Genomic DNA, 7,538 nt, shown 5'->3' with positions numbered 1-7,538 from the left:
GCAATTACTAGCAATAAGCTGACACGCCCTCTACCCCAATACCCATTTTGAAAAGTTGTTGGTTGATCCCTAGCTCCACAATGTGTTGACTGCCACTGGATATGTCGGTCCCTTTGCGTATACGTCGAAACTAGGTCAGGTCCTATGGAAAGCCATGACTGTCTTATCCTACTCATTTACATTACATGATAGGCATTCACCATTACATGATAGGCATTCACCATTACATGATAGGCATTCACCATTACATGACAGGCATTCACTATTACATGATAGGCATTCGCCACAACGTGATAGGCATTTACCACAACGTGATAGACATTTACCACAACGTGATAGGCATTCGCCACAACGTGATAGGCATTTACCACAACATGATAGGCATTTACCACAAGGTGATAGGCATTTACCACGTGATAGGCATTCACCAGTACATGATAGGCATTCGCCATTACATGATAGGCATTCGGCAGAACGTGATAGGCATTTACCACAAAGTGATAGGCATTTACCACAAAGTGATAGGCATTTACCACAACGTGATAGGCATTCAACATTACATGATAGGCATTCGCCACAACGTGATAGGCATTTACCACAACGTGATACACCGTGATCGGCATTTGCCACAACGTGATAGGCATTTACCACAACGTGATGGCATTCACCACAGCGTGATAGGCATTTACCACAAAGTGATAGGCATTTACCACAAAGTGATAAGCATTTACCACAACGTGATAGGCATTTACCACAACGTGATAGGCATTTACCACAACGTGATAGGCATTTACCACAACGTGATAGGCATTTACCACAACGTGATAGGCATTCAACATTACATGATAGGCATTCGCCACAACGTGATAGGCATTTACCACAACGTGATACACCGTGATAGGCATTTGCCACAACGTGATAGGCATTTACTACAACGTGATGGCATTCACCACAGCGTGATAGGCATTTATCACAACGTGGTAGGCATTTACTACAACGTGGTAGGCATTTACCACAATGTGATAGGCATTCGCCACAACGTGATAGGCATTTACCACAACGTGATAGGCATTTGCCACAACGTGATAGGTATTTACCACAACGTGATAGGCATTTACCACAACGTGATAGGCATTCAACATTACATGATAGGCATTCGCCACAACGTGATAGGCATTTACCACAACGTGATACACCGTGATAGGCATTTGCCACAACGTGATAGGCATTTACTACAACGTGATGGCATTCACCACAGCGTGATAGGCATTTATCACAACGTGGTAGGCATTTACTACAACGTGGTAGGCATTTACCACAATGTGATAGGCATTCGCCACAACGTGATAGGCATTTACCACAACGTGGTAGGTATTCGCCATTTCATGATAGGCATTCAACGTGGTAGGCATTCACCATAACGTGATAGGCATAGTGACTGCATTGTCGCTGCGGGCGTGTGTCGGATTGTTTTCAGATCTATTGCGCATGCGCGTTTATATTTTTCCGTTTTGCCGCGAGGTTCGGTTTTTGATTGTGATCGACTCGGGATTGTGATAACAATATGGATGGAATTTTAACTGAATTGTCGTTGGGAACCTTGGCCCAAGACTTCAGAGAAGAAAGAATCGAACCCTCACTTGTATCTACCATGACGGATGCGCAGTTAATGCGACTTGGTGTGTCTCGGCTCGGTGATCGTATTCGTCTGAAGGAATCCTGTCTTAATAGTTCTTCAACTTCTATTTATACCGGTACTAGTTCTTCACGGGCCAGTGCTCCCGTTGGCGTAAACAGAATTCGGCATGAACGCGAATTTCTTTTTAATCCGCGACGATTGGGGCGTGGAACCCGGAGAAGGTGTTTCAATGTCGATCCGGGAAGTGGCCGAAGAGGCAAGCGTAGGGGGTTTTCGGTTAACTGCGTGTGTCTTGCCGACCGTTTTGCTAAGAAAGTGCCCACAACTACCGAAAAACAAATTCTGTATAGAGCTGGTCTTGGTTACAAAAAAATACAGTTTACCGTAGACGACACTGAAGAGGACGTAATAGACAAACTAATGCTCCAGTCAATGTCAACCCCCACCCTCCCCACCTCAGGGTTTAGTGGGGGATTTGGAAATTATTGTTGTAAAATTTGCCAAATGCCCCACCTCCTGGGGCAAGATGGATAGGCAAATCCCCACCCAAAACAAACCCCCACAATTCCCCAACCCTAAACCCTGAGGAACGCCACTGTCCGCCATGCTTGCTATCAGCAGAGTACTAGCGATGCTAGGGATGACGGGACACGAAACATGGCTATTACCCCACCTCCACGGGCACAGTTTGGCGGTAAACCCTGTCTCATGCCCCACATTTGTCCCATATCGCCCGAGGTGGGAGGGGTCGGGGTTGACATTGACTGGAGCATAACTGCGAATGATTCAGGGTTCAGTGCACTGAAAAACTGTGGTGGGTTCGAGATTCTGCAGTGTATTGGAAACTGCCGCGATTTGTCTGTAGTAAATAGTAGGTGGTCTATCGCGGAGTTGAAAGCGCGCCTGGGATCACAGGCCAAACTCTATTTGCGACCAATCCAACAAAATCTAAGCATCAGCCCCATTGTAACTAGTCAAACTTCAGACTTGAAAGAAATATGCAACAGTTGTAAAGAAGAATTTCCAATGTTAGAATTGCGTGAACATGTAAGGATTTGCCCTGCTGTCATGACCATGCCAAGTTCTGACTCGTCCGACAACATTCCAAGTCTGGTAGCCGATTCGGACAGCATGCCAGTTGTTTATGAAGGGCCGACGTCACCAACAGAAGGAATAGGTGATCTGTCACAGGAACCTGAACAGCCTGAAGTCAACAAGGTAAAAAAAGAACATTTTATTTATTGAATATTACTTTAGTAGTACATCTAGTAGTAATAGTAATAAATGCTGTACATGTGTGCCTATGGGACGCTATATCTTTCTTACGTTGTATTTATTCTTTATACAATGCCCACTTGTTATTATACAACACAACGCACACTTGTTATTATACAATGCATGCTTGTTAATATACAATGCTCAATATGCCTATGTCATGTCACAGTAGTCTCACTATGTTTTTTGTAAATATTTGATTTTTGCACAAAATGTACATTAATGATTGTATGTTTTTTTAATCTGTATAATTTCCAGTTAGATGCTGATGAAGGGAAACCCGAACAATCAGTGGATGACATAGTGTTGGAGACTGTTCAATACTGTGAGCAGCAAGACATATCTAATCCAGTGGAAATACTTCGATTTTTCCAGACGAAAATAGTAAAAGGACGACCCCTTGATGTTGAAGATGTAGGACAGAGTATTGAAGGGAATACTGAAATGATAATTGTAGATAGAAGTAATCTATTGAAGACTGCCTTTGATGAGATACAGGCTATTGAATTGAACGACTTAAGAAAAACTCTAGTGGTGGACTTTTATGATGAGGTAAGATTTAAACAATCTTGAAACTCCAGACATGTTATTTCATGTGAGGCATAGTTTGAACCCCTGGCCCCCTCTGCAGATTAGGCTTGCACCTGTGGGATTTATAAATTTCATATTTCATGAATTGTTCAGAGCAGTATGTCATCAGCATTCAGCAAGTCAGCAGTGCTTTGACAAATTCTCTAAGGCTAATAAAACATAATTGCAGACGCTGCTTGGAATCTATTCATTGTCTGATTGGAATGACATCAAGGAGACACTTGAACAAACCGTGTTGCACTATTTGAAAGTATGTGCCATGTGTCCACCAACCCAGGGTAAACCAGCATCCTTCATAACATAGCCCTGTGCTTCCCTCACCTTCTAACAGACTTAATTTAATTGGTTCACTATTTCAATTGATAAAGTGATCTAATTATGTGTCAACCATGAATAGGAATACCTAAAACTATGTATTACAGCTTATTTATAACATTACATTACATAGCAATTGTTATAATTTTACTTATTTACTGCTAATTTGTCTTAGGTATCAGTGATTGTGAAAACAGTAATGTCCAATTAAACTTATGCATTAGTAATTAGTTTAAAATTTGTTTTTAGGAGGCTCGTGACTATGGTGGTCCGAGAAAAGAATTTTTTGCTATGATTATGAGAGAGATTAAAGAGAAGTATTTTGAGAGAGGGTTAAGAAGATAACCTTGCTGTTGACTACTATACAGTTGGCATTGTGTTTGGTCAGTGCAATACTGCTATCTACTTAGCTATCAGGTTTTATGTTTATAGATGCCTTAATTTTAGTAGAACTTAATCAGTGTATTATACAAAGATTATTTTTTCCCACTTTTAGTCACAAAATTTTTGAATGTAACTGGATAAAATTCATTGCAAAATTACCTAAAGTAGCCAAATATGCTGCTGTTTTGTTTTTTAGAAAGAACCTAGAAAAGTTATGTTAGCTTTTTATGTCCAAAATGCATTAGTTTGAGAGTATTCATGGAAAATTGTAATGCAGGTTCTCTCACTCATTTTTCCACATCCACATTCTTCATGTACAGTGAACTGCCCCATGTTCCAAAATGGGGACTCGTGGTTTGTGCTCTCTAATTTTCTTCAAACTTAGTGAAAGTTTATTGGAAGTTGATGGAAGTCACTTTCCGCTCCAAATACGAGCTGAGTTGGCCCACTGGTGGCCATTTTGTTTTTGACAAATTTGATTCCATACATACATCTTGGACATGCCTCGAGCAATTTATACATGGATATAATGGTAATAAGTACACAACAATAATTTTGTCATCTGGTCAAAGATGACTCACTGTCGGCTATTTTGATTTACTTGCTCATCACTTTTAATTACACATCTGGCCATTTTGTCCTGAAATTTGATTTCAGACATACAGTTAAAAACAGAATTATTCATACCCCTACTGAAATTTCAATGTTTTGTGTTTTTCTGGAAAATGACAGGTGGATACTGAATATTTTGGCTGTGGTTGGATACCTTTACTTGAAAGGTAAAAATTCTGAATGAGTTTTGTACAACCTCATTTGCATAACAAAAAAGCAATAACTTTATTTGTATTTTGACTCACTCAAAATTATTCATACCCTTTGTTAAAGCATGGCATTTGGCCATATGCATCTGATATGCACATGCTTCAGACATTCTGCATGTTGTTTTGTTCACATGTAAAGTTGTGTAGGCCAGTCTGCATAATTTCCAAGATGGTAAGTGAGTTCTGGAATGCCATTGTCCTAGAGTATAAAATCAAGTGCAATAATGAAATCTTCCTCAGTTGTTATGATCATGGCGAAAACAAAGGAACTCAGCAACGACCTCAGCATGAGCATTGTGAATGCCCACAAAGATGGGAAAGGCTATAAAGCCATTTCCAAACTCTTGAGAGTGCTAGTACCCACTGTACAGTCCATTGTCCAAAAGTACAAGAAGTTCAATACAGTGAGAAACATCGTCGGCCAGGAAAGTACGCCGTGAGGCCTTTTTCAATCCCAGAACAAGAGTCAAGGCTCTTCAGGACAACTTGGGTGAGATGGGCACCAAGGTTTCACTGCAGACCATATGCCCCACACTGCACAAGGAAGGACTACACGGCTGTCGCCCAAGGAAGACCCCTTTTCTGACTCCGAAGCATCATAAAGCTCGACTTGCATATGCCAGAGAGCACCGAGACAAGGATCAACATTTCTGGTCATCAGTTCCTTGGTCAGATGAGACAAAGATGGAACTCTTTGGTCACGGAGATGTTTCCTTCGTTTGGCGCAAGAAAGGCGAGGCATTCAACCCAAAGAACACTGTGCCAACCATGAAGTTTGGCGGTGGGAGCATCATGCTTTGGGGCTGTTTCTCTGCAAGTGGGCCTGGAAATCTTGTAAAAGTAGAAGGCATCATGAAGAAGGAGCAGTACATCCAAGTTCTGGAAGACAACATCAGGCAGTCTGCAGAAAATCTGCATCTCGACCCCAACTGGACATTCCAACAGGACAACGATCCTAAATATACTGCAAAGGATAACAGTGTGGAGGTGCTACAATGGCCAAGCCAGAGCCCAGACCTGAATCTCATTGAAACCTGTGGAAAACTCTCAAGACTAGGGTGCATGCCCACAGGCCCTTCAACCTGACAGAACTAGAGGTCATAGCCAAGGAAGAGTGGGACAAAATTCCTGTGGAGCTCTGCCAAACTCTCATTAATAGCTACAGAAACCGCCTGGATGCTGTGATCAAGAACAAAGGCTTTGCAATTGACTATTGACTGTGATATTGCCTTTTAAAGACATTGTTTAACATCATGGAGGAATGGCTTTAATTTTGAACTTCAATGTCTATGTTATATAATGATTTTTTAGAAAGGTCAATAAACAGCCAGGAATATAGAAAAGTTTTGAAATTTTTTTTTAATTTATGCAGTCACTATCTAAAAACCTATGACTGAATATCACCACTGAATAAACATGCTGTCACAGTAGTTTATGGGAATAATAAATATGGTGGTTGTGGGCCATTCTGGCCACTTCTCTATTTTCACTCTTTTGAAGCACTTAAATGATGTTTAAGTAAAGTACAATTTTTCAGGGCTTAATTTCTGCACCTTACCAAAAACACTGATACCATTTAGGACCAGTTAAGATTGGTTCGGAGTTAAACAGTATTTAACAATGCCTTTACAGTTTTATTGACAAAGGGTATGAATAATTTTGAGTGAGTCAAAATACAAATAAAGTTATTGCTTTTTTGTTGTGCAAATGAGGTTGTACAAAACTCATTCAGAATTTTTACCTTTCAAGTAAAGGTATCCAACTACGGCCAAAATATTCTGTATCCACCTGTTGTTTTCCAGAAAAAACACAAAACATTGAAATTTCAGTAGGGGTATGAATAATTCTGTTTTTAACTGTACATTTCTAAATAGGAATTACCTTTGACTAACTTTGTTAGGCAACCAACATGCCATAATAAAGTCCTTTTGAAAATTGCGATATAGCAAGGGTCTTTCCTCTTGGCGCTATCAACTGATCTAATGTTATTAAAACTATTTGCTTCATTTTGTAGCAATCTCACTTCCCTTCGTGCCACATATTTTGGACTATTAAATTCCTGTCATATATATATATATATAGTTGTCTTTTTAATAAATTGTAGTAAATCCATGCCAGGATATAACATACATGCTCGTCACTTTTATATATTATTTCATAGAAATTAGTGGCCACACTTTCAAAATTTCAGTGTATATTTGCCATGTCTCTAACATGCACATTATTATAGGCTACTGTAAAATACTTTATTTTAGCTGATTTAATTTTCCCTGAATAGACTTTTTTTGGTGTTTTGTATGTTTTGTATTATATTCGCTGGATTTTATTTTCACTGAAACATTCGTTCAGCAAAAATAGCGAAAATTAATTCCAACCGGTCACTGGTAGCATAGTGGTTGTCGCTCCAGACTCATGATCGGTAGACCCATGTTCAAATCCTACCTTAGGCTGAACATCAAAGGGTCAACCCCTACCCTGGGTGAGTGTGCCACAGACTCAATGGGAAGGCCAAT

At 40.1% G+C, this 7,538-nt stretch overlaps 1 pseudogene; it reads left to right on the top strand.

Moving 5' to 3' along the window:
* Window positions 1-1,564: 1,564 nt before the first annotated feature.
* On the top strand, window positions 1,565-5,465 carry LOC146735764 (uncharacterized; annotated as a pseudogene).
* Window positions 5,466-7,538: the final 2,073 nt, after the last annotated feature.

Source organism: Saccoglossus kowalevskii, chromosome 12 (assembly GCF_978046115.1).
Source record: "Saccoglossus kowalevskii chromosome 12, keSacKowa6.1, whole genome shotgun sequence".
NCBI lineage: Eukaryota > Metazoa > Hemichordata > Enteropneusta > Harrimaniidae > Saccoglossus > Saccoglossus kowalevskii.
Note: the sequence above shows the minus strand (reverse complement) of the source record. Positions and strands in the feature narration are given on the sequence as shown.